This window comes from Thermobia domestica, chromosome 9 (genome assembly GCF_964235325.1).
Source record: "Thermobia domestica chromosome 9, izTheDome1.hap1.1, whole genome shotgun sequence".
Classification (NCBI taxonomy): Eukaryota; Metazoa; Arthropoda; class Insecta; order Zygentoma; family Lepismatidae; genus Thermobia; species Thermobia domestica.
The window spans coordinates 238,612,390-238,638,648 of record NC_137462.1 but is presented as its reverse complement, the minus strand read 5'-3'; the positions used below and the strand labels follow the sequence as shown (position 1 = coordinate 238,638,648).

General features: G+C 36.7%; 1 long non-coding RNA gene across 1 annotated transcript; it reads right to left on the bottom strand.

Annotated features, from left to right (window-relative positions):
* Positions 1–12,142: 12,142 nt before the first annotated feature.
* On the bottom strand, positions 12,143–25,382 carry LOC145660629 (uncharacterized). Its single transcript, XR_014126855.1, has 3 exons — positions 25,068–25,382; positions 18,663–18,793; positions 12,143–12,918 (listed from the first exon to the last, which is right to left on the bottom strand). It is a non-coding gene; the product is annotated as an uncharacterized LOC145660629 (long non-coding RNA).
* Positions 25,383–26,259: the final 877 nt, after the last annotated feature.

The following is a 26,259-nucleotide window of genomic DNA, read 5'->3' as shown; positions in this document are numbered from 1 at the left end:
ATATCGTATTAAAATCATCCTTGAAATTAATTCGCATGCACGTTGTGATTGACGAGATGAGGACTTCGAGAGGGGGATATTACAGCTCAATCAAATGACGCAGAAAACCAACTGATTTACATCCATCCACAAACTTTCATGACAGGTAACATAAGCACCTGACACAAAATAATAAATTGTGGATCATATAGGGAAAAAGTACAGCGCACAGGTCTGGTGGTTCAATGTCAATCTACAATAAAACCACATTGACTATCAAAGTAATGTGCGTACCCACGTATTACCAAAATAGTCTTTGGAAAGGGATACGTTGGAACAATGAATACAAGGTATTTAGTGGTAAACATACGTGGTTGGAGATAAGAATGATAGATTACTATGCAAAAATATTTTCTTTTTTAAATGTCTGTTATGTCATACGCACAACCGTGTTCCTTATATATAAACTATAAGCTTGTGACAAAAAAGGGAAGCTTTCGTTATTGCAATAACGTACTGTTAATACAAATGATACGAGTAAAGACAAGTAAAGATCGGGTCGACTGAAACTGAATACACCTAACGTAATAAAATAATTAGTCATTGTTATTAATTACTCATTTTCTTGAACAGGACAGGTAGCATGATACACTCAAATCGTTTTTTAGATAGGTACTAAGGCCAACATTTTAAATTTTGAAATTGACAAAAAAAAATAAATAAATAAAATAAAAAAATAAAAAAATAAAAATTAGTAATTCTTCCTAGGACGTAAACACACATACGCACACGTAAAATTGGTTGATTCGCCTCATACTTTTCTTTCGGTAAAAATTTGCCAAAAGTGTAATTAAGCAACACTTGATATTTTGCCCGATTTTTTTTATTTTTGGTAAGAAATATAAATTAACTATGCTTCCTTCTATCACATGGCACAACTAGATGGGAATTTTGAACATTGTTCCCCAAGGCTCATGACCAGGGGGTTTTAGTTTCTTTGAACTCGTTCCCTAAAATTAGCAAATTCAAATTTGGAAGATTTCTTCACCTAATTTATCCTCTACGATGAGACCTTATTGCAATATATGGTATCTTATGAATGGATTGATACCATAGTGTACGCCTCTTTTTTAAGAGGAAGCACATTCACCCACTCTTAAATTTGATAAATGTTCTACAGGAGTCGTGTGGCTGTGTATTTCTAACTTCGTGTGATGAATTAATTTCTTGATCTTATTTAATACTTTATGTTCATAAAAATGGATATATCTGTATATGTGAGTGAGTGTACTTATGTTCCAGCATAACTTTGGAACTCCTGAAGTAATTTCAGACAAATTTGACACACATATTATTTACATTATACGAAAGAATACTCTTGAGGTTGGACACTCCTAGCACACTAGGGGAATTGCAAGGGGAAGACATATAAAAATTATCGATAATGACCCATATTATTGCAAAATCAGTAGTTTTCGAAGTCCATGAATTGGTTGGTGACAGTTTCGTTGCCCTTTAAGTCCAAGTTCAGATTCTCAGTGAGGGTAAGATTCCCAGCCCACATAGTGTAAGTAGAAGAGATGGCATATAAGAATGATCAAAAACGTCCGATATTAGTCTCGAATCTGTAGTTTTCGAGGTCGCTAAGGTGAACTTGCAATGCCATTTAAATAAAAAATTTAGCCATTATAACACTCCTGAGGGTGTGGAATTTTGACATGTAAAAATAGTTCAAAATGACCTATATTAGTGCTGAATCCATAGTTTCTTGAGTCCCTAAATTCATAGTTGACAGTTCCGATGACCGTTAAGTTCAAATAGTCTCCAGTAGGGGTAAGGATTAAGACTCCCTAGCACACCTAGGTTGAGTGGAAAGGGTTACCATAAAAAGTGATCAACCACAGTCTTCTGGGTCGCTGACACGAATAGCTGCACTTTCAAGTCGTTTAAATCAAAGTTCAGCCCCGTTAGTACCCTAGTAGCGGGGTGAATGGTGATAAGAAAAAATAAACAAAAACGACCGATATGATCAAATCCGTAGTTTTCGGGGTTCCTATGTTGATTGGCGTCACTTCCTATACCATTTAAGTCTGCGTTTAACCCCCATCAACATCCCTAGGATGATGGGAAAAATTTGACATGTCAATAGATCAGAAACAACCGATATTAGTATCGAATCCGTAGTTCTCAATATCGCTGAGATTAATAGTTACACTCCTAATAGCGTTAAAGTCCAAGTTCATCCCCCATCGGCATAAGGTTGAGAAGAGGGGAAAACGCCTCAGACGACTGAGATTAGTATCGAATCCATAGTTTGGATTTGCCAAGCTATTAGATTACAATTCCGATGGCACCTAATCTCAAGTTTAAGCATGAACGAGCATTTCAACTGGATTGAAAATGTACAGGGGCAACGTCGAAGACATTTCTCGCACATTTATGTATTTATTTGGATGTATGTGTATGGATGTATATTCCAGAGTAACTTTGGAACGTTGAAGTAATTTAACCAAACTTGAAAGACATATGACTTTCAATCTGAAAATAGTAGGTGAGTCCAGGAAATCGGAGTTGGAAAGAGATACATGTAAAATACTGCAAAACGACTGATATTAGTGTACAACCCATAGTGTTTGGGGTGCTGAAATGAATAGTGGCGCTCCCAATGCCGTTTAAGTCCAAGTTCATCTTCACCGGCAGAGGAGGGGATGGCAAGAGAAAAGGTATCAAAAATGACAAATTTTTGTTGAATTCATAATTTTCGGGGTCGGGAAAACATCTGACCCATTTGAAGTGATTTTTGGAAGATAATTAGTACCAATTTCAAGCTGTTATTTTTAAAATCATATCAATTTGATTAAAGATCTATTCTGTGAGGGTAAAGTATTTCAATATTTATGTCAAAAGTAGAGTATCTTTTCTATTTCTATCATTACACTTTCGTTTTAATAAACATTCTAACGGAAAGGGGATTCAAATATTTCCCATAAACCTTTTCGTGCAAAGAATGAGCATTTCAGCTAACATATCATATAATTGAATACACGATATCACATAGCTGACATGTTTACTGCTGACATTATTTCTATTAATTCAGATAAAACTACAAACACATAGATAAGAACAAATTACACTTAATTCATTTTTTCTGTTCCTTCTTTTGTTACACTTAGATGCATATTTATAGTTAATGTATATATATTTTTTTTTCAATTACGCACGTATTTCTGTTCGTAAATTTTGCATTGCATTGATGACAAACTACGCTTGTTTCTTGCTCGGACCTCTTCTTCTTCTTCTTTTTCTTCTTCTTCTTCTTCTTGTTCTTTTTCTTCTTATTCTTCTTGTTCTCCTCCTCCTCCTTCTTCTTCACCTCATCCTTCATCTTCTTCTTTTTCTTCTCCTCCTCCTTGTTCTTCTTGATAGTGATTAAACCAAGGATCTTATAAATAGGGGATCTGCCCTTACAATAAAATCATGAAGCCATACGTCACAGTTTCGCCACCCCTACTCTGCCCACTCCGCCCAATAGGACCGCAATGTTTTGAGCCAACAACATGGCAGAAACGAAAGTAGCCAATCAGACGATGTCGGAAACGAGAGTAGACAATCAGACGTACCTATGCTTCGTTGTTTTTTGGCTTCATTATTGAATAGATGAAGATATATATGGGGCAGATCCTCCATTTTATAAGATCCTTGGATTAAACCAGTTAATTTTTTTCACAGAACGACAATCAAATATTAGGATTAGGAATTACATTTCTGAGTTTTCGGCATTTATGGCCATGTTAGAACGTTACGTATGAGGGATGACGTCCCTCGGCGGTCACATTACTCGCAAAGTGGGGAGAAAGAAAGGAATCGGTACGAAAGAAGCAACCTGGAGCCGTAACGTTAGGTACAACCATGGTATTTGGCTGGTGTTAATGAGGACAAGTTTAGCTAGTCTTATTGCGTTATTGTCAAATTTAATTAACAAAAGTCAAGTAAACGACCAAACGGAAGATCTGTGAAACTGAACAATTATTATCATAAGGTATTGATCATTAAATTATTAATCTTGAAATTTTAATATGCTACTTGGAATAGTTCTTGCGATATTAATGATTAAATTTTGCATGGTTTTAGATGGCGGGATATTCAAAGTAGATTTAGTATTAATTCTTCACTTACGTTTTGAAAATAAAATTTGTATGCTATTTGGAATATATCTATTACATCATCACACTGTAATTTATAATCTCGGTATGTATAAGTTCTACTGTTATCAAACAGCAGAATGACTTCAGGTTTTACCAGGAAAGGAAAGAATATCTACACAGAAAAAACGTGCCGTACGTAAAAACGTAGGTTGCATGCGTAAAACCTAACACTCTGCAGCTAACATATAACTGAAATGTACGCAGCATATATTTATGTATAAGTATTAAATATATATGTATTTTCCGTATGAAAGAAAAATATATAAGCGGTAAGGATCTCACATACAGATGAACGTATATAACATAGTATACGCATGTAATACAAGGAAGACAATTAGATGTCAAATATTCTGCAGCGGCATGATGTAACATCTAAGTGGGGAAAGAGACCACATAAGTAGCATATGCATAACATCCACCGTACAGATGTTCCGTAGTAAACATATGAATTTCCATATATTTGTACAATATACTGCTGTACGGATAACGGACTTTTCTTTGTATAACGACATAAGATTCACATTTTTATTAGTATATCAGTATCCAATTTATTTTTTTTAAATATGTTCCTCAAACTCAGGAGGAGGCAATTACTCCTGGCGTCCCTAAATGACGAACTGTTGTCAAATCATGATAATTAGAAAACAACGTGCATATACATACAACATTTTGGGATAAGGTATGTTCATACACATCTATGACAGGATGAAATATAATTATCATACTTAAACTAATTCATAATGATCATAAGTTCTTAACAGAATTAATAGAAAAACAAATACTATCAAGATAAGACGAAATTTTAGCAAATTAACAAGAAATGCTAAAAGAACAAGAATTTATGGTAAAAGAAAGATATACATTAGAATCAAATTGGCATAGTAAACGTGAAAATTAAAATGTATCTTTCAATGACGATGACAGTTATGATGAGATAAATTCTTAGGTGCATATTGTTCAAAATATCTTTCCGTCGTTGGTACTCAGAAACCAAGTCGTTATTTTCTTCCTTATGAATGAGAAAGATCTCCTCTAATTCTTTACCTGTGGGTAACGTACCCAAAATGGCTGACACGTTCCCAATTTGAACTGCAACACTGATCCGTTGAATAAGGAAAGATTTAAATCGTTTATCTCCCGATTTAAGTGAAATACTATGGCCGATTTCCCTGATAAATTTAGCTCCTTCTTGACCCCAAATACCACTTGACTCGATGGCAATTGGAACAAATCAATATTTATCAACGAGATTAATATATTTATTCCTCTTGTCGGTCTCCTTACGAGCAGCTACGAGACCTGCGCGTAATGATGAATGTGGAAGATTGGAGGGAGCATAAGTATCTGTGCAGGTGAAGTCCCAACCTAGAGCTTTCCCTTTTTTCCAGAGCACTAAAGTCATTTCATTTGGTCTTTTTTCGTCTGAACGACTGCACCCGTTTGGTTCTCTACTGATGGGACACCTGCAGATGTGAGAGCTCTCAAAATGATATCGTTCACACTTGAGTGCCCTGATTGTCTACCTGCACTGCTCTTGCATGATAAGCCATGTAAGCCTCTCTTATCGATGAGAGCATTACAAGCATGACAACGGTGTGGTTCGCAAATATCTGCTCTGCGAAAACTTTCGTTACCGAGATGTAGCCCAACAAAAGATGACGGTAGAGCTTGAAGCCATGCACCGTTTTCAGGGGACGAAACAACGAAGAATCTGGCCTTGTCTTCAATCATATGAGTTGATTGTATTAATGAGGAAAGATAATGTTTTACTATGGATTCGTCCCAGGCTGATTGAAGATTTCTTTTCTCGTTAGCCGGAGGAGCAGACCCCACTAAATTACACCGATTGTCGATGGAGTTTTGTACCTCTGAAACGGTGTCCAATTCGACTTCTCTCTGTAGCAGAGTTCCAGTTAATTGACTTGAGCCATAAAAAGAAGCAAGAAATGACGGCTTAGCAACACCTGTGGACCGACGGATTCCGAGACCTCCATTTCGGTCTGGTAATGATATTTGTAACCATGATTCATTGCTTAGGGTGCAGTATATAATATCATACAATTTCGTTATATACTGTCCTGAAGGACATTGATGTAAAACAAAATCCTAAAAATCATAGGTAATGATAAAATTGTATTAAACTTGTATCCACTTTTCATTTTTTTTTTTAAAAAAAAGCGTGTTGTTATAAATGTTAGACGAGCAAATATTTTTTCTTTTAAAAAATGCTATTAACAACATTCGGTAGAAATTACTACCAACTATTTTGACCTACTATTCCGACTAACGAAAACGGAAAAAACAAGAATATAGTTTGATTTCGTGAATCTCTCGCAATAAATCTTACTATAATTTTATCAACTTTCTGGAAATAAATCTATTTAAACAAATACATCTACGTAGTTCGTTTTAATGTATATGTACTGAATAAAAATTGACCAGAAAAATATGAACAACACCTGTTTCTAGGCGGAAAGGATTTATTTTTAATTACAAGACACGGTTGAATAAATTCAGGAATATATATTTATAGGAACACATTCTATACTTGAATGGGATTTATGTAGGCAAAATGCATTAACACTGTTTGGAGATGTATGCGGCGGATGAGTTGCAGATTAAAACCAATTGATGCATATGGTGCAGCTGACACAACTAATCCTATCAACATGCTATACTGAGCTTCAGGATTTGCAATGTTGTATTTATGAAAGCAATGCACAAATATAATAAACAGAAATGTAATAGTTCCATCTATATGTACCATTTCGTCTCAACCCTCTGTTTCACGTATATAGTATGGATATTCAAGAGCATTCACATGATGTCGGAGATATAAGTTAACTTTGGTTCAAAACATAGATAACTTTGCGTAATAAATGGATTAAACACTATTAAATTAAACAATTTTTGAATTATCAATGCACAAAAACATGCCACTTTGCCATCAATAACTTGTTTCAATGAAATTCTAATATTTGATTAAAGAATGCATTGAGTTCTCAATATAATACTTCGGAAACAAAATGCGATATATCTTATTGATAGATCTAGCACTATTTGAATTCATACATAATAGTCCAACTATTATCTTGTTCCTAAAATCAAAACAGAGCCACACACACACACACACTCACATACGCAACTAGAAGTTCTGGGTACCGGACCTCAGGGTATGAATTCGATGTATTTTGTTACACAGAATCCAACTTTCGAAACACGAGAACGATCGACCGCGTCATTTTTTTTTTTTGTTGTTGTTGTTATGGGGGAAAAAAGAGCGATTTTGAATAGGGAGGGTACACGAAACCCAGCCATATTAACAACAACAACAAAAACAAAAAAAAAAAAAAAAAAAAAGATTTGTTCAGTGGACTTCAGGGTATGAATTCCATGTATTTTGTTACATAGAATCCAAACATCGAAACCCCAGGAGGGTTGACTGTGTCAACATTTTTAGGGTGAAAAACGTGTGTTCTTCCTATCCAAAATCACTCAAATTTTCATCCATAAAAAATTGAAATTGATAATCGTCTTTGAGTTTCGAAATTGGGATTCTATGTAACAAAATACATATAATTAGTACTCTGAGGTCTGCTGCACGTATCTTTTATTTATTTATTTATTTATTTATTTGTGTGTGAGTGAAGCTGTGTAATTAACCATTTTGGTTTCTTGAATGAGAAGGCGTCAGGACTAACGCCTTTGGAGTTGATTTCGAGTTCAGCGCCCCATCCAGCAGTGAAGCTATATGAGATATAGACCTAACACATTAACAGGATATCCAAACCATAAGAGCTTGCGCCAAGAATTGAACCGGATCTCCAGCGTTAAAGGCTCGCGCGCTATCCACGAGGAAGCTCTAATGCAATAGCTCTTACAAACGTTTGGAGTAATTGGTGTTATGTTTCTGGTCTTTACCCGAAATTTTGTCACGTCAGTCATCAGTCAAAGGTTTACGTCAGGACTTCAGAGGTAGATACAGCAAAAAAAAAAAGTATCTCACACAGATACACAACACTTTTGTTCTTGCTGGTCTAGTAGCTAGTGCGCATGACTTTAATACACGGATCCAAAATGTGATTCTTGGTTCGAAATATTTGTAATTTGAACGCAATACGGTCTTTCGTATTCTACGTAAAACTGAACTCCACATCTCATATAATCTTGGCCCTGGAAAGGGACGCTATCCTTAAAGAAACAACATTACTTTCACTGAGAATAAATATTTAAGGGAAAATGAACAAAATATTTGTAATTACAATGCTAATAAATGATGATAACTGATAAACCGATCTTAGAAAATATGAGGAAATTGTGTTACCATAGAAAATAAAATCCATATACATGATGCTTTTCTACTATAACATCCATATGAAAAAAAATGAGAATTGGAATTTATATCTTAGCATTTCTCATGGCAACTAAGTTGTTGATACAATGTTCTATTTGCTCGAAACCTCTGGAATAAATGAACTAGTTTGCTTGAAGTTCGATATAACTACAATCAACTACTTTCTAGAAGTATGTTTTCAAATAATTTTCACTACTTATAAGTTGTTGAGAGAAGAATAACAGAGTTACCGGTATCGACTGTTGTTGTCGACTTGCAGTGACATTCAAAAGTGTTAAAATGTTTGATTTACTCATTTCTTTCAGAAAGAAAAAAATAATCTAAGAACTTTTTTGAAGACGCTGAAAATGCCACTTGGAAGTTTATAATAAGATTTTCGAGCAAACAAAGAATAATTATTAATAATTTGAATGATCCTGTAGAATAATATAGAAACAAAATGTTGAAAAAACATTTGAATGTTGCATTTGCGATATGCTTGGTATGATTTACAGCCATCGACAGAAGTGAGCAGCATATGCCATATGTAATCTTTATATAAAATATACTATTTTCTTTGTTGGTGACTTGCGAACAACTCGTATCATAGAAACCAAGGGAGAATAATTGATCTGATTTTAAAGTATTTAATTTACTTTCACGATCCAATAAAATTAGATCTACCCCCCGGGGAACACTGTAGAATAGACTAGTCCAAACTTATTACACGAGACAAAAGGTACTTCTCTGCCATCGAAAATTGAACCCAGGATCTCATGTAGCAAAGAAAGGAGGATAACTATTATCGTGGATGATTAGAATTCTGCTGTAGGTTAGAAACAGGAAGGTAATAGAGCAAGTAAGTATTTAGAGATTAGAAAAGAGCAAGATTGATTGATTTTTGGAAAAGAAAATACCGATAATGGGGACTGAATTATTTGCTTAACCAATCCAAGAGAAAAAGTATCTACCTAGAAATGTTAAATGCATGAAGAGAGGTATCAAAGAGATTTATTCAGGAAAGAGTTAAGGATAGATTAAAGAATAGCCATGTTACTGGAACAACAATCTTTTCAAGCATTGGTAAACTTTCAATAGCCTAAGGTAGATATTTAAAAAAATAAAAAAGACGGGAGCAAAGTGACGTAAATAAAATTGGATGCTGGAAAGATGAAAAATAGAAACGTGAGAACAAATTCGTTCGGAATTGTTAAGAGAAATTCGAAAGAAACAAACCGAGTACTGGATTAAAGGCAACAACACCATTAGCTTAAACTTTCATGCATCAGGCACCAGAAGTTGTACTGGAACATCGATAAAAGTTTACGTTTAAGGTACAATAGATATGATTGAAAGAAATATTTGGTAAAACTATACCACTCATAGCGAGAAGGTAATTACAGAGGTATAAACATCAAATTAAAAGAGAAACACAGAGAGGGGAATAACTGAACAAAAGAAATGTAAATAAAGGAAAGGGAGATAAAGGGATCAAAAAGGAAAAAGAACATGAACAAAAGCGGAAAATCAATGGAAAGTCGTAAGAAACCAAAAGGAACAACAGAAATAGAACAAAAGTTAAGGAAAATTATCAGCGATGCTTACAAGTTTTGTTATTGTAAATAAAATGCATAATATAGGCTTATAGCGAAAAACATTTCTTTTAGTCATTATATTTTTGATTTTTTATTTTACATTGAACACAACAGGTACGTCTCTGTTGACTATTTTGAGTAACGTACCACATATCATTACAATTTGTAGGAATGTGTGATTAAATATTATTCTTTCACAAGTGAAACTCAGAATGAAACAGGATTTGATTCGCATCAGCAAAATATATATAGATAAACCAGGAAATTCATGGGATTATCTATGGCTCAGTTGTAAAGCGTTCACATCTGGTACATGGTGTCCTTGGTTCAATCCCAGCTTGCGCTAAATGAGCTTTGTCGTGGACAAACAGCGCGTGCGTGGGTTTTCTCGGAATTCTGCCCTTTTCTCCACTTTCTTTATTAGACCATATCCTTTATTGCTCATCAGCACCGTCTCTTTTAGCCAAGGCGGAATAATATTGGGACGTAAAATTAAAGATTACGTTTGATGGGATTATGTCGTATTCGTGGAGGGGATATTTAGGGTTTGGTTTATCTGGATAGCTATATAAGTGGAAAAAGAAAAATGACGAATTAAAAGCACCGCTAATACATGGTGGGATTATGTGATGGTGTGTAAATGAATGACGGCAAATGAAGTCGGGTAAACTGTATTTATATGTGATCGAAAGGATCAACTTGTATTTTTATGCTTTTTCCTCAATAATGTGGAAAACAGTGTACAGGAGCTACAAAATAAAATATATTTTTACGTTGTTCAAGACAATGACCCAAAGCACACAGCAACAAAAGTGTGATAGTGATTTTCATATACGGTAGAACCCCTCTTCTCCGTTCTCGGCTGGTCTGCCACTCCGGTTGATCCCACCATGCTCAAGCCGAACTTGTCCCGACTCGTCGGTGACTCCCGAGGCCCATTGTCGATCATTACCGTTGCGGCATTGTTATTTCCTGTTACCGCATATCCGCTTTAGTGCTCCGTAACCTATTGTATCGTTTCTTTCGTTATACGTGTTTTCTGTACTGTACTGCGCAGTTTTTAGTGCTTACTGTTCGTTTGTTTTTACTGTAGAGAACAATACACTCATTTTTGAGTTCAGAGATTATTTATTTTACTGTAAATCCGTATTTTTCTGTATTTCCTGATAATCCGACCTTTTTTTGCGTCCCGATCATACCCCCAGTCGCAAAGGTGACGGATTAGAATGGTTCTACTGTAATTGTTAAAGTGCTTCCAATCCCCATATTATCTGACCAATCCTAATTAGCCATCTATGGGAAATTCTCTATAGAAATGTGTGACAAACTCCAGTCACATCCAAAGCAGAGATACCAAGAAGAGTGACAAAAGAATGGAAAACGAATTAAAACATATTAGCGACCTACTATGAAGTATCCCAGGGCAACTGCTGGTCTACTCAGGCAAAAGAACATATTACGTTTAATTTACATTGAACATATTAACATAAATGAACTAATATCTATATTCGTTGGTCATTTGTAACAAATTGCTATATTTTTTCCGTTTTCTGTTTTTTCAACACAAGAAAATTGAAAGTTCTCATTTATGTAATGTGCTCCAGGCTGTTGTTTTGAATGTATGTAATATTTTTTCTTTGATTATATGTAAGATAGAAATTATTAAACATCTAATTGCAAGAAAACTATTTGTGTTTGCGACTGTACGTATGAAAAAAAAATCTTTTTACTATGTTGTCTACTTCAAAATTATCTATTTTTGGTAATTTATTTGCAACTTAATTCAAGTACAGTAGCGTACCAAGAAATTCTTGTTGAGAAGGGTCCAAAGTCTACGGGGGTCCAACAATACAAGACAGTACGCCTATGCAGTATTGAATTGATGTTATTGTACACCCAAAAAGGTAAGAAATTATTATTAAGTATAGAGAAAAATGATAAACTAGATCGTTTTTTATAAAAAAAAAAAAAGAAAGTGCAGACGAAGTATAAGATCAAATGAACAGAGTACATCAATCATTTCTCCGCTAAACAAGTATAGTTTTATTAAGAAAGTGTATAAATATACATTGAGTTACGAAGTTTGAAAGGGGGTTCCGGACCCAGTGGACCCCTCACCAAGACCGTGCCGTGGAAAATCAGCGCCCGGGGCGAGAGTATACGACGGCTCCCCCATACATATATTCCAAGAAATTTTTCCGTTTTTCTCCCGAATTTTTCGCCCCTCTTACTTCGGCGCCCGGGGCCCTCGCCCCGCTCGCCCCCTCCACGGCACGGCATGGCCCTGCCCCTCACATAGATGTGCCCTGTTCAAATAACATTACAGATATGTGTCATAATGTATATAAATATCTATTACATTCGTAAATTCCTTTAAATTGAGTATTTTGGTTGTTTCCGAGTTTAAACTCCAATGACTATTTGGAAGAAAAGATATAGAAGTAAGCTGAACGAAGTGGACATGAAATAGCTTAATTCCAGTCCACTGGAAACTGGCAACAATACTCCCATAGGAATAATGCGGAGATTGATTACAGTAATCCATTGTTACGTCAGCACAAGAGTCTGACATGGAAACGAAATTACGCAACTTTTGTCCATGCGATAGCCCTAATCCTCTGGCGCATTGTATTATTCGCTTTCTTCTTCAGACTCTTGTTTTTCAGCTCATTGGAACTGGGGCATAAAAGGGATGTACCTCTCCCCCTCCCCCCGTTGAGGCCAATTCCTCTCCTCCCAAACTTCACATCAAATTGCATGCAAGCAGGCAAAGAAGCTTCATGGTTACCTCGTGTTTTTCCTCACTCTGAAAAAAAAAAAAAAAGGTAAAAACCAAACAGACGCTGCACACGCACATTACAGAAGCACCAGCAACAAAAACAAAAACAAAAACATTTCAAAATGACCGCAGAGTACATTATAGAAGTTATTCATCCTAATACAAGAGTAAATTACATTTAACAGTTTTTACCTGAGCCTACTTCATATAATGTATGGAGGTGATACATTACTGATAATATGAACAAGTAACATGTAACTTTCTGGAACTTGTCAAATAACGACTATATATGCAATTTTCAAACGAATGATTGATAAAGATTTCCATAGATATACGATGTTAGAATATCAATTGCGCTTCTCATCAAATAAATGGAAATAAAGTGTTTGTAGGTTGTTTTATTTTATCTTGGCGGTCTCTCTATAAGCGATTGTCATTTATCGTGACGAAGAAAAAAGTCTCGGTACTGACTTCTCTATCAACAATTAATAAATAGTATCAAGTTGTTCTTTTTTTTATGGCGATCCCTTGTGGACACACTCGGTCAAAAAAGTGTAATGTTTTCCCAACCCAACCATGTTGAGTGAGATTTTCCTGGGTTTTCCTCATTCACACCAGGCAAATGTCGGAATGGTACTAGCATATAGGTCCCAGGCCGCTTCCTTAATTCCCCATTCCTTTCTTCCTTCCCTCTCCTCGTCCAGTGTAATCGCCAAAGGACATCATTCCTTATATGTGACGGGCTAACGTAGTCATAGATGCCGAAAGCCCAGAACACTTAAATTCATATTTTTTTTTTATTTAAGAAAATATAGGGAAAAAAACATTTCCTATTAAAGGTACATAATTTAATCTCTAAACAAAGAAAAAAAGAAAGGTACTAAAGCATATCATAATTAAAAGCACCTTAACAGCCTAGGTTACTGCAATCTCGTACGCATTTAATTTAACAAAGTTATTTAACAGCAGAGGTCATTTAACAGAAGGACAATCATAAAGGAAATGAGTGTATCCAGATTTTTTTTTTTTTTTTTTTACAAAGTGGAACGTTTAAAAATCAAAACCTCTTTATTAGAAAAATTTATAATGGAGAGTAGAAATATACAGACAGACCTCAAGTGACATTTTAAGATGAATTGAACGTAAGCCGAAAGTTATAGTTTCTTTCCATCGTATATATATATATCTGGCAAGTTATTTCCTGAAAATCTAGAAGCTTCTATGCATTATTATCGTCCATTAATTCCTTAGGTTTCACATAAGAGCAATTTTCTTTATTAATGCTCATCAATTGTGATATTTTCAGTTTCCCTTCTTATACTTGTCATATCACGTGTCTCCAAACACGATTGCTTCACAAATAATTTTCTTTCTAGTTTAGGTTTCACTTGCTAAGGAAGCGCGAAAACAGATCAGTTTCATCGATTATGAATGAAGGATGAAGAATTTGAAAACAATCAGTCTTTTTGTCTATTTCTTTCAACCGAGAAACAGCTCTAAAGGTTATCTACACTTCTAAAGATTCAATAAATTTACATATCACTTTTCAATTGCACTAGAAAGGTAAAGTGAAGTTTGAAATTGAAAAGTTGATTCTTGTTTTATTAAGCCAAGCCTCAGATACAGAACTTTCAAGAAAAAAATGGCATGTGGCGCCAAAAAATTTGGAAAGAACACTTATCTTGAGTTTTTAAATATCTACGACTTCATTGATAAAATATTTTCAGAAGTTGCTCTGCAACAGGAAGAAGAGCTAGTCATCTTGTTTTACTGTATTCTAAAATGCCTTCATATCCCTGCCCCATCAGGATGCCGCGGTCGGCAAGAGGGATTGCCGCCGTCGACGGTGGCAGGCCGCCGGTAGGCAGCCGGCACCCGTCCGCGGCGGCACGACGATCTACTTGTTCAAAATTGCCGACCTTTTGCCGAGGCGGCAAGCGGTCGAAAATCGTAAAAAATAATGCCCTTTGCCAACTCTTTGCCGACTGTTGCCGACCGCCAGAGTCGGCAAAACAGTCGGAAAGACCTCTTTCCGACCCTCTGCCGACTCCTTATGCCGGCCTCTTTTCGACGGCGGCGCCGGCGCATTTACTGCACCTTTCCGGCTGTTTGCCGACTGCTCGGCAAGGCAACTTTCCGACGGCGGCGCCGGCGCATTTAATGCTCATTTCCGGCTGTTTGCCGACTGCTCGGCAAGTCAACTTCTCGACGGCGGCGCCGGCGCATTTAATGCTAATTACCGGCTGTTTGCCGACTGCTCGGCAAGGCAACTGTTCGACGGCGGCGCCGGCGCATTTTATGCGCCTTTCCGGCTGTTTGCCGACTGCTGGAAAGGACCTCTTTTCGACGTCGGCTTCCCGATTCTCCCACTGGCGGCATCCGACTTCTTGCCGCCGTCGAAAAGTGGCCCTTTGCCGACTGGAAATCAACGCTTCAGGAAGGCAAAATTTTCATCAGCTTTTACATTAGTCTTGCCTAAGTCTTCCTCCATGCTATGATTTCTCGACAAGGAGCACCCTTGGAAGTTCTTGAAGTATAAACTTGCATTTTTTTGTGTGTCCCAGTACAAAATTTGTTCTTTTTGCTTTTTTGCAGCACTTTCAGCCAAAAAACAAGAAATTGAATGGGACATGGAAGTATTATATACTTTCAGAACTAGCAATTGTGCCCTTCATGAGAAATCATAGCACGGAGGCAAACTTAGGCAAAGCTACTGTAAAAGGTGGTGAAAATTTTGCCTTCCTGAAGGGTTGATATCCAGTCGGCAAAGGGCTACTTGTCGACTGCGGCAAGAGGTCGAATGCCGCCTGTGGGAGAATTGAGAAGCTGACATCGAAAAGAGGTCCTTTCGAGCAGTCGGCAAACAACCGGAAAGGCGCATAAAATGCGCCAGCACCACCGGTGGAAAGTTGCCTTTCCGACCAGTCGACAGACAGCAGAAAAGATGCGTAGCACTGCAATGAAAATCATGGCGGATTCCCACCAGTAATAAAAATGAAATGAAATCTTTAATTTTACGTCCCACGGATATGCCGGTTAGGCTAAAGGAGACGGTGATGATGAATAATGAATGAAATGGTGGAATGAAGAAAGTGGGAGGAAACGGGAGAACCCCGAGAAAACCCACGCATACGGTGTTTGTCCACCACAAGGTTCACTTGGCGGGAGTAGGGTTTGAACCCGAGACCCCTAACACCAGAGGTGAACGCTCTACCACTGAGCCACCGCGGCCCCCCCGCACCAGTAATATTGCACTCGGTACATACGCAGTACATTTCTACAATTCTCAGTACGATTTAAGTGCTATATAGAGGAAAAGTATCTGGGAATGACTTACAAATGCTTAAAAGCGAACCAAAAATAACAACTGAGCAGCTAATAATGAACGTTAAGAATAATTCAATTAACATGTCTGTGCGCCTAATGTGAAAAACTTATAACAGTCAGTACATTTTCCCCCTGAAAGCACATCTTTCACTATCACGACCACTAGGAACAACACTGTTCTATGCAATCAAAATTTGCTTGTTGCAAACGCTTTCTTCGAAAAAAAAAAAAAAAAAAAAAAAGCCGCAGCAATCCGTCGGAAATACGGTCTTTTTAGGTTGTCGTTTTCCCATCAACTATTGGAAAAGGATTTTAAACGTCAATGATTTTCTAAATTTTTTTAAAGTACAGGGGTCACACTCCCAATGGAAAATGAGATTTAAATAAAAATTAATGAAGTAAAAATTATAAATAAAAATACTGTAATAAAAGGTATGTGGTGGCGGAGAGATTCAAACCGAGCCTACACGCAAAAAAAAAAAAAAAAGAAGGTTAAAGTAAACAAGAAAAAGGTGGAGAGTAACCATGTTAGTTTGTCAATATATGGAAAACAGAGACGTGTATCCAAGCAGCCAAGCCAAAATGTCTCTGCACTTGTTGTAACTTTGGTATTTAAAAAAAAAAAAAAAAGTGGCCGGAGCGATCACTTGTCTGCTTACACCCATGACTATATTCGAAGAAACCAAACACTGAAATGCACTAAATACAAGTTCTAACGACTAAGCTGTCAGTTCTAACTCTATGCCTTAAATATTTATTTAAATACACTTTAAAAGTGGAAATCATATTAAGATAAAATAACAATTAAGTAGGTAACTAATTGTTCATTTAATGCGTTCCTATATGATTTATACATTAATTGTATACAATGAAACAGAAAAATGTGAGAAAATAATTTATATCGTAAATGAAACAGCCACATGCACAGTATACTCATAGTGCATACCCATTATATAGAGAAAAAAGGTTAATGAAGTTATTTACATAAAAAATGAAGTGTTTTAACATAATACTTTGCAAAGATCCTTTGTTTTAAAGGAATTCTTTAAGAGAATAAATGAAGGGAAGATCACAATTTTTTCTGGTCTATATTAGCACTAAAAACACACCAAATTGTATTAACAAAATACAATGCACATCGTATTAACTTATATACATTAGCCTATGTAATGAACCTTATCATCATTTAGAAGTTATATGTAATATACCTTCGGATGTACTACTACTTTTTTTTTTTTTAAACAGAAATTTGTAGCATTCCATAACATTGAGTTTTAACACGGATAGCCTTCATACAGTATGTAAAATCAGAAAAGCAAATATATATGAAGTGATTACAATGTTCAAAAAAGCACTATATTATTCTAAAGAATTCCTGCTATCCATATTTTGTCTTGAATAACTCAGCCATTTTTCTTTTTTAGCCCATTGATATATACGAGGAAATCTTCCTCTGTTTCTTTGAGATTTTAAGGGTTTTACTTTTTATTATTTTTCTTCAGGTCTATTTAAATGTCTCTTACTTTGTGGAAATAAAATTCTGTGTTGTATGTTTTTAATATTCATAAATGACATCTAATTTAAATAATAATATACTTATATATACTAAAAGATCATTTTGACAAAGCAAGGGACATTTAAATAGATATTCAGAAGAAATCAGTAAAATCAGAACATCAAAAATTTTATTCATTTCAAAGAAAAGGAAGAATACTTCCCCTACAAATCAATGGGATAGAAAAGAAAGGAGGCGATGGTACTGAACCTCACCGTTAAGGAGCTTGTACTCTGAGAAATATAATTACACTTTCTCTCTTAACTGATTCCACGAAAAAAAAAAAAAAAAAAGTTAAGAACAATATCAAACAACAGTTGTCTTTATAATTGAAGAAAACTTCAAACCTATGAAATAGTAATGTAGAATTTAAATAGCTCAGAATCAGGATTGTGAGGATATAGAGAGATACAGAAAATTTTACAACACTGCATAGAAAAGATGAAGTAATAATAAAAAAAGAATTTAACGACAAAAACTGGGATAGGGAGACTAAGGTAATATTGGCAAAACAAAAATCAATTTCAAAGCCGTAATTCTCAATATTCGCTTCAAAGGTAAGTGATGACCATAATTCCCGTGTGATTTGAAATAAACCGCATTAAAATGGGAAATGTTTTACAAATGTTATGATTGAATGAAATTCACCCGTTCTAAAAGAAAAAAAAAAAAAAACTGTAGTCCCACATATATTCTACCACTCTTCACAAATAAGTTTAAGGATGTTAGTACATATGATTTTTGTCAATACTCTCCGTTAGTGGCGTAGGGAAGGGGGGCCCAGAGAGGCCGGGCCCCCAAAGAGGTCCGACAATGTAGTTTGATGTTTGTAATTTTTTAGATATTTTTGTGTTTATATATTTTTTGTTTGGAATTGTTCCATATGTACCTATAACAGCACTTGCCCCACCAAACACACATCCTGGCTACGCTACTGCTCTCTGTGGGTCTTCTTCCATTGCAACACTTCTGTATTTCTTGAGCAACATTTCCCCTTGCTTCCAGAAATAAATGAACTATCTAAAATAGAACAAATATAATGCTTTGTAAAATATACTCTTCAATGTGTACGGCGTTGGCACATCACGTATATTTATTACAATCGAAAATATACTTCATCACACCAAAACCAAACCAAACTACACAGTGTAATAGACCTTGTTGCAATGAACCGGCTTCAACGCTATATGTTAGACGCTATATGTTACAAGAAAACCTGTAAGAGTAATGAAAACTATAGTCACTGATGAAGAATTCAATTACGTCGAAACAGTTAACTTTTACTTAACCTTTTGTCACTTGCGCTGTTGGAAAAAAGCAAACAGGTGAGTAAAAACTAATGATTTTTACGAATGGGGTCGCATTAGCGGAGTCACCCTCACTGCTATTCCTCAAGTGGCTCCTTCCCCTCTTTCACCCTAAAGCTCGCTGACGTGCTGCAATTGTAGTAGCTTCCAGTACAGGTTGAGGAAATAGTTTCGTCTGCGTTTGCTTTTTTCAAGCGCGCGAGTAGTTCCGTGATAACACTAGCAAACATATATTTTTATGGAGTTTGAAATTTTCCAACGCGCGATCGTTAATGTGATAATTATTGTTTATGAGTGAAGTTTTGTTTTTCTAAGCAACGTCTCGCTTCTTGAATAGAAGTGAGATAGAGAAGTGGCTTGACAATATTAGTGATGAGTCTGATGTTAACTATCGAAAATTAGTGGCTGCTGAAAGTGATGCGAATTGAAGTAATGAAAAAGTGAATGAAGATGATATTGATCATGATAGTGAAGCAGATAAGAACAGTGTAGATGCAGATTCAGATGCAAACGATATGGATGTGAATTACAGTTACAGTGAAAATATTGTTTCATTGGGAAAGACAGGAAAACAAACTGTAAATAGTAACTGGCAGCATCAGCAAAGACAAAGTGTAAAAACATTGTGAAAAAGATGCTAGAACAGAAGTTTACTGCTAAGGGTATCACTGAGTAAACAGTTTTTTTTTTTTTGTTTTTTTTCGAAATTTATCGATATAGCCGTGATTGATGAAATTGTAAAATGTACTAACAATTATTTGGATAAATTACGAACAAGTTTCGGCGAAGAACGCACTGCAACTGTACAGCAACTTCAAGAGCAAAATTAATGACTTTATTTCGACGTCTTTATTTGATTCCCAAAAGAAAGGAGCACGTGATGATGTACGATCATTGTGGACATGTGACGGAACAGGAATTCTAATCGTAAGAGCAGCAATGAGTTACACGAGCTTTTTACTGCTACTCAGGGCATAAGATTCGATGATTTCGAAAGCCGATCTCAGAGAAGAGATATTGACAAGCTATAGATAAAACACACTGACTTGACACCTAGTTTTCTGTTCCAAGCGTTGCTATCGGCTGAAGGAATTCACTCCCTTTCGCCAAGGCTCTCTCGTTTAGCAACAGCTGAACCCTTATTGGCTCAACGCGTGGATGTGTCGATGGTTTGAACTTTAGTTCGCATTTTTGCCACGGATCAAGACATTTTGACAGCACTATAGCAACAATTTCAAATATCCTAAGTATTTACTCAACAATTGCATGCATTACTTCAAATAAGTTTACTAAATATATTGTTTGTATCTCAAAATGTCAATGTTGGAAAAAAGCAAACGCGCGAGTAGTTATGTTACTAAATTTGGCGCGAGTGACAAAAGGTTAATCTTTATTACAACAGTACGGTCGCCACCCCAAACGAGAATCAGAAAAGAAAAGAAATCCTGCCGTATATCCAATGGTAGGAATTTGAGTTTCTTGAGAAATCTTTGAAACATTACCTTGAAGCTGCAAGTTAAACAATAAATCCCTAAGTCCCTCACCAGACAAAAAGATGTATTAAAATAGAATATTATATTTAGTGAAGATAGCATTATATTACTTTGAAATAGAACTTCGATACGCGTCAGGGTTTTGCGACACTATTGTATTGGCAATTGAGAATTTTGTATTCGGCTGAATACAAAATATTACATCTTAAAATAAAACCTTGTTAATGGAGCAAATAAAATGCACATATACTTAAATAAACTACAGGTAAAATCGATCAGGTGAGCAAAAAGGATAAAAGTTTCAAAACAAATACATTTTATGTTCTCCTAGGAGTCAATTTGAGTAACATATCTAAAACACAAACCATCTGTAATAAGAATTCAATCGAATGAACATAACTTTGAGAAACGCTATAAAAAAATATCACAAAACTATAACTTTACATTTGTTCGTTTGTCTGCCGAGCTCCTTTATGGCTGGGCGTGGGTGACCCGGGTTTGCTTCCCGGAGAGAGCTCACGTGGTTCGGATTCTACTTTAATCAGTAGGTCCCGTCTTATATAGCCTCGCTGCTGAAAGGGACGTTAAACACAAAATCAACTCAACTTTCGGCCTTTTAAGTTAAAATTTTCAGAGTACAATCACGAGACACTCTAAATTCCCTGTTTAGATTTTGGCGGCATACCAACGTAATATATCAAAATGGCGGCCATTTTGTCAAATGAACGAGTATCTACGCTACGAAGCGCAATTTTCAGTCTTTTAAGTTGAAATTTTGACGGTAGAAGCACAAGATATGGTAAATTTGCTGTGTAGTTTTTCTCGGCGGTCCAATGTAAAAAAAAAAAAAAATCAAAATGGCGGCCATTTTTTCAAAACGGCAGTGAGTAGACAATTGTTGCAAGTTGTGACAATGACAATATTGAAATATAAATCACATTTTAACACTTTTACCCCCAAAGACATTGAAATATTTCGAAAAAAAAAACAATTAAACCCGAAAAAACCCAATTAAACTCGAAAAAACCCGAAAAAATGGGCCCAGGTGGGTTTGGCTTTTTCAAAAAAGCCCGGGTCTTTTCAAACCCTCGTTCATGATGAGCTTTCCTCCTCAAAAAAGTTTTAATAGTAGTCGCTAATGGTTTTCTACAGATGTTAATGTTAAATTGTTAAATTTTTTCAAACTTCCGATGTCCAAGGTTTTGTACCTACACATCGTGAAACAGTGTCAGGAGGAAGGGTTAACACTCGGAAAATGAAAATGAAATATTTGAGTTTTACGTCCCACGATTATGCCGGTTAGGCTAAAGGAGACGGTGATGATGAGAGATGAATGAAAATGGTGGAATGAAGAAAGTGGGAGGAAACGGGAGAATCCCGAGAAAACCCACGCACACGGTGTTTGTCCACCACAAAGTTCACTTGACAGGAGCAGGGTTTGAACCAGGAATCCCATGCACCAGAGATGAACGCTCTACCACTGAGCCACCGCGGCCAGCAAAAAATCAAAATAAGACAGTCTGGTGCAGGTGTAGTTTTGGTGCACTACATTTTGGAAGATTTACAGGTAAAATTCAATACTTTCCATGAAAAGACATGTTTATAAGGAACGAATTTCTACAGGTAACTTAATTACATACAATGTAATACAACTGTATCTTACGTTTACTAATGTTAAACCATTACAAGTGCTTTACGACGAATAAAACAAATGAGTGCATATGAAAAATGGCTCTATTAGATGTTATTTTCCACGGGCGGCTTATTTCTGCACCGTGTACACCGGCATCATATTTCTGCACAGTGTGCAGAACCTGTATTTTGTTTACAAGTGGAGAGTTACTAGTATGAAACAACAACAAGTGTTGTTGAAACTTGTATTATTCTCAAAACGCACTTCCTTCCACTACCCTCACTTCTCCGCATACACACTATCGCAGACGTGCCTGCTCCCTTAGGACGTATTCCCGCGCGGGCCCACCAGCGTCGCCCTATCTGACTCGGTTCGATAGCATTCGTGCTATTTAGTGGCCACCCAGCACAGATTGTTTTGTGCTTTTTTGCGCTGTTTTTATGCTAGACATCTGGAAGCCTTATTTATACGCAAATCGTAAAAGAATTATAATTTTTCAACAATTACTTCTAGAGGTCCCCTTGAATTTTATTTATGCCAAGTAAAATATATTCCGCCCATTTGAAACCGACTAGGGGACAATAAAAAAGAAACTGGTGAAAGAATTATAATTTTTCATTTTTTTTTTTTTTTTTAGTATTGCGCCACAAGTAAACCTGTACACAAGAGCGTTTAACCACTACCTCATTTCTCCTTTTTTTTTTTTTTTTTTTTTAATTGGAAGTTTTCGCTCACATGTGAAACAAGTCCTGCAGTATATAATCTAGTGGATCTTATTAGGTTACTAAAGATACACTAAATACTAGAGAATACTAAAGGAACACAAACCTTGTCATGGCACAAGCATTATGAGAAATTGTCCACGTTTCTCTAAGATAATTATCTTGCTTTTTGGTATTTCGGCTTAAAACTTATGTACAAATCCGAATTTGTGTTCGTTCAGGTTTATTTTCGGCGCACCACCCGGAATAATTGATGAAAACTTTTCATTATTTCACCAATTTCCTTCTTATTGCTTCTAAAATATTTCCACTGGGCGACATGAAAATATCACACCTGGCATAGATAAAATTATTAACTGCTTCTAGCAGCCATGTTATCCTTTAACCTCCAGTTGGTTACCGATTAATTTTCTCAGTGTACCACTCACCGCGCTGACGTTTTCCCCTGGAGTAGGATTTCTGCTTGGAAATAGCGTTCCTTTGATTGTATTGTAAGAGTGCAGCCTGTATACCACCTCGCTTTATTAAGTATTTTAGCCATAAGAAAAGGTTGCGGGTCACTTTCTCACTCTATTATGCAACAACTATTCACAAAAGACAAAATCAAGCTAACATCTCTAGTAGTACGTCAGAGCACTTAATCTAAAAATTATTTAATCTAACCTAACCTAATTTAGGAATTTACTGTTGCATCGCAGATCCAATTTGAAAATCGAAAAAAAAAGTACCAAAACGTACTCCGATCGGTTATATTTGGTTGGATTAGATTAAGTTACGTTCGATTACTTTACATTAGCTTAGGGGCATAAAAACTACAGTGCAAAAACACGAACGAACCTGTGCTAGTCAGGGGCAGATCCAGGACGGATTTCTGGGGGGGGAGGTAGGTTGTAATACTACTACTTTGAGCTACTTTTAAATACTCGAAACTCTGGAATGGGTTTTATTTATATATAAAGTAAGAAGGATTTCTGTTTGGGAGGGGCAATCGCCCCGATCCCTCCCCCTGGATTCGCCCCTGGTGCTAGTTGGCCACTAAAGAGCACGAATTCTATATAACTGAGTCAGAGCAGGGCAACGTTGATGGGCCCGCGCGGTAGCGCGGGGGTGTGTCCGAAGGGAACAAGTGCGTCAGCGACGGTGGGTATACGCGTAAGCGATGGTAGTGAAAACATATGGGCTTTGGTAATCATACATTTTTCAATATCACTTTTTATGGTTTCATACTAGTAACGCTTCAGTTGTAAACATAAAATACAGCTTTCGTACACTGTGCAGAAATACATTGGCGTTGAGTTAGAAGACACTTATCTTAAAAACTAAGACATGTAAACTTTTGCAATTTCAAGAAGAAAATAATGTACTACAGTTTCTTAACTGTCCCTCGTTTTGTAAATAAAAATTAAGTGAAACCTTTAAGTTTTTTGTCCAACGGTTATGCCGGTTAGGCTAAAGAAGACGGTGATGATGAGTAATGAATGAAATGGTGGAATGGAGAAAGTATAAATAAACAGGAGAACCCCGAGGAAACCCACGCAGACAGTGTTTGTCCATCACAAAGTTCACATGGCGATGGCTGGGATCGAACCCGGGACCCCAAGTACCAGAGGTGAACGTTCTACCACTGAGCCAGCGCGGACCCTACAATTGTAAGCGAGTTCTTGATATACCGGTAACTCTTTACTTTGGGCAAGGCAATGATATCCTGTCAGTACATAGTATTGCCGAACGAGCGTTAGCGAGTGAAGGCGGGTTAGAGCCCCGCAGGGCACGTTGTTTTCTGTCTTTCCTTTTTGGGAACTGTAACTATAATTGCGGGAACCAGTTCAGATGACTTGGTTATTGTCACTGCCTTGCCTAAAGTAATGACTTGCCGATATACCTTAGGGGGTTCGTGAAGGTAAGCAGCAAGGCAACAAATAGAATCGAAGTTAATACACAGGTTGGGCTAGGTAGTACCATTTAAATTACTTTCTTTGATACCCGCCCCCCAAAAATTTTATATGCCAGAGACGCCAGTGCGCGGGAACATACTATAACCGAATCTTTTTCATGCGCAGCAAAAATTAACATATGTAACACAACATATAAAATTCATGACAATTTGAAATGTATATGCATAATATTAAATTAACTCACCAAATGTATATTGCTCTCTCCACTTAATACTCAATGAATTTTCCATAAAACGATGAGCGTCCTGCTCCTTCGGGAACTGTTGCAGCCTGATTTATATTTTAACGCAATATATTTATATTTATAAACATTTTATCGCCATTTGGAAACTCAACCCCAACGAACTTTATGTTTGAACTCTGGCCCACACTGCATCACCATGTGACAAATGAAGAACGCGAACCGAACATACAGGCAGCGCAACCAGACTACGATTTCTGCAATCAGGCTCTTCAGCGGCAAAGGCGGCTCGGCGCCTGTCCGAGCATCTTTTCAAGGTCGGTCCATCCGCTGTTTGCCGACCTTCTTTCGGCTCCTTTACTTGTCGGCACGCCGCCAACGTTTCGGCGTCTTTCCGACAATATTTGCCGCGGTCGCCGTCCGCTGTTTGCCGTCTCCTCGCAAAATGTTTGTCAAGGATCCTCTCGTACTTGTAATTTATTTTAAGTATTTACTTCTCATATACCCTTTACGTGCAGTCCCTTTACTACATTTCTTTTCATGCATTTACCTTTTTCGTGGTCGGCACCCCGTCAACGTTTCGACGTCTTTACAACCATCCTTTGACGCCGTCGTTCCGTCCGCTGTATGCCGACTTTCTGCCGACTCCGTTTTCATAAGACATATTTTATGGAATTAGTGCCCACCCACAAGAAAAACCTTCGGACAGTTTCAATTTTTACTTCATCATTAAAGAAGATACAGGCTCTATTCATTTTCCAAAATTCGACTCTTTGCCGCTGGTACGCGTTATTGTAACTTTCGCCGACGTCGTGCCGACGTCGCTTTTCAAGAAATTGCCGGCAGTCTCTTTTTGCAGTCGTCGTCCGACTGTCTGCCGACTGTTTCGAGAAAGCTTTATACGAGGGAAATATAAGCCCTAATTCGTATTTTAAAGCAACAAATTACCTTCTAACTCTCTTTGTTTTCTGTTGGTGAACGAATCTCTTTTTGCTCGTCGCGGTCGAAAATCGAGCGGAAAGACGCCGGTGTCCGGCGCCGGCAATCCGACCGCGGCATCTGGTCGGCATGCACAAATTGTCCGACTATAGGCGGCAGGATCCTGATGGGGTGTTCAACAAATTTACAAAAATCTGTGTACAGAGAGAAAGTTGAATAAATTTTGGACACGATGCACTCAACATCAATTAGAAGC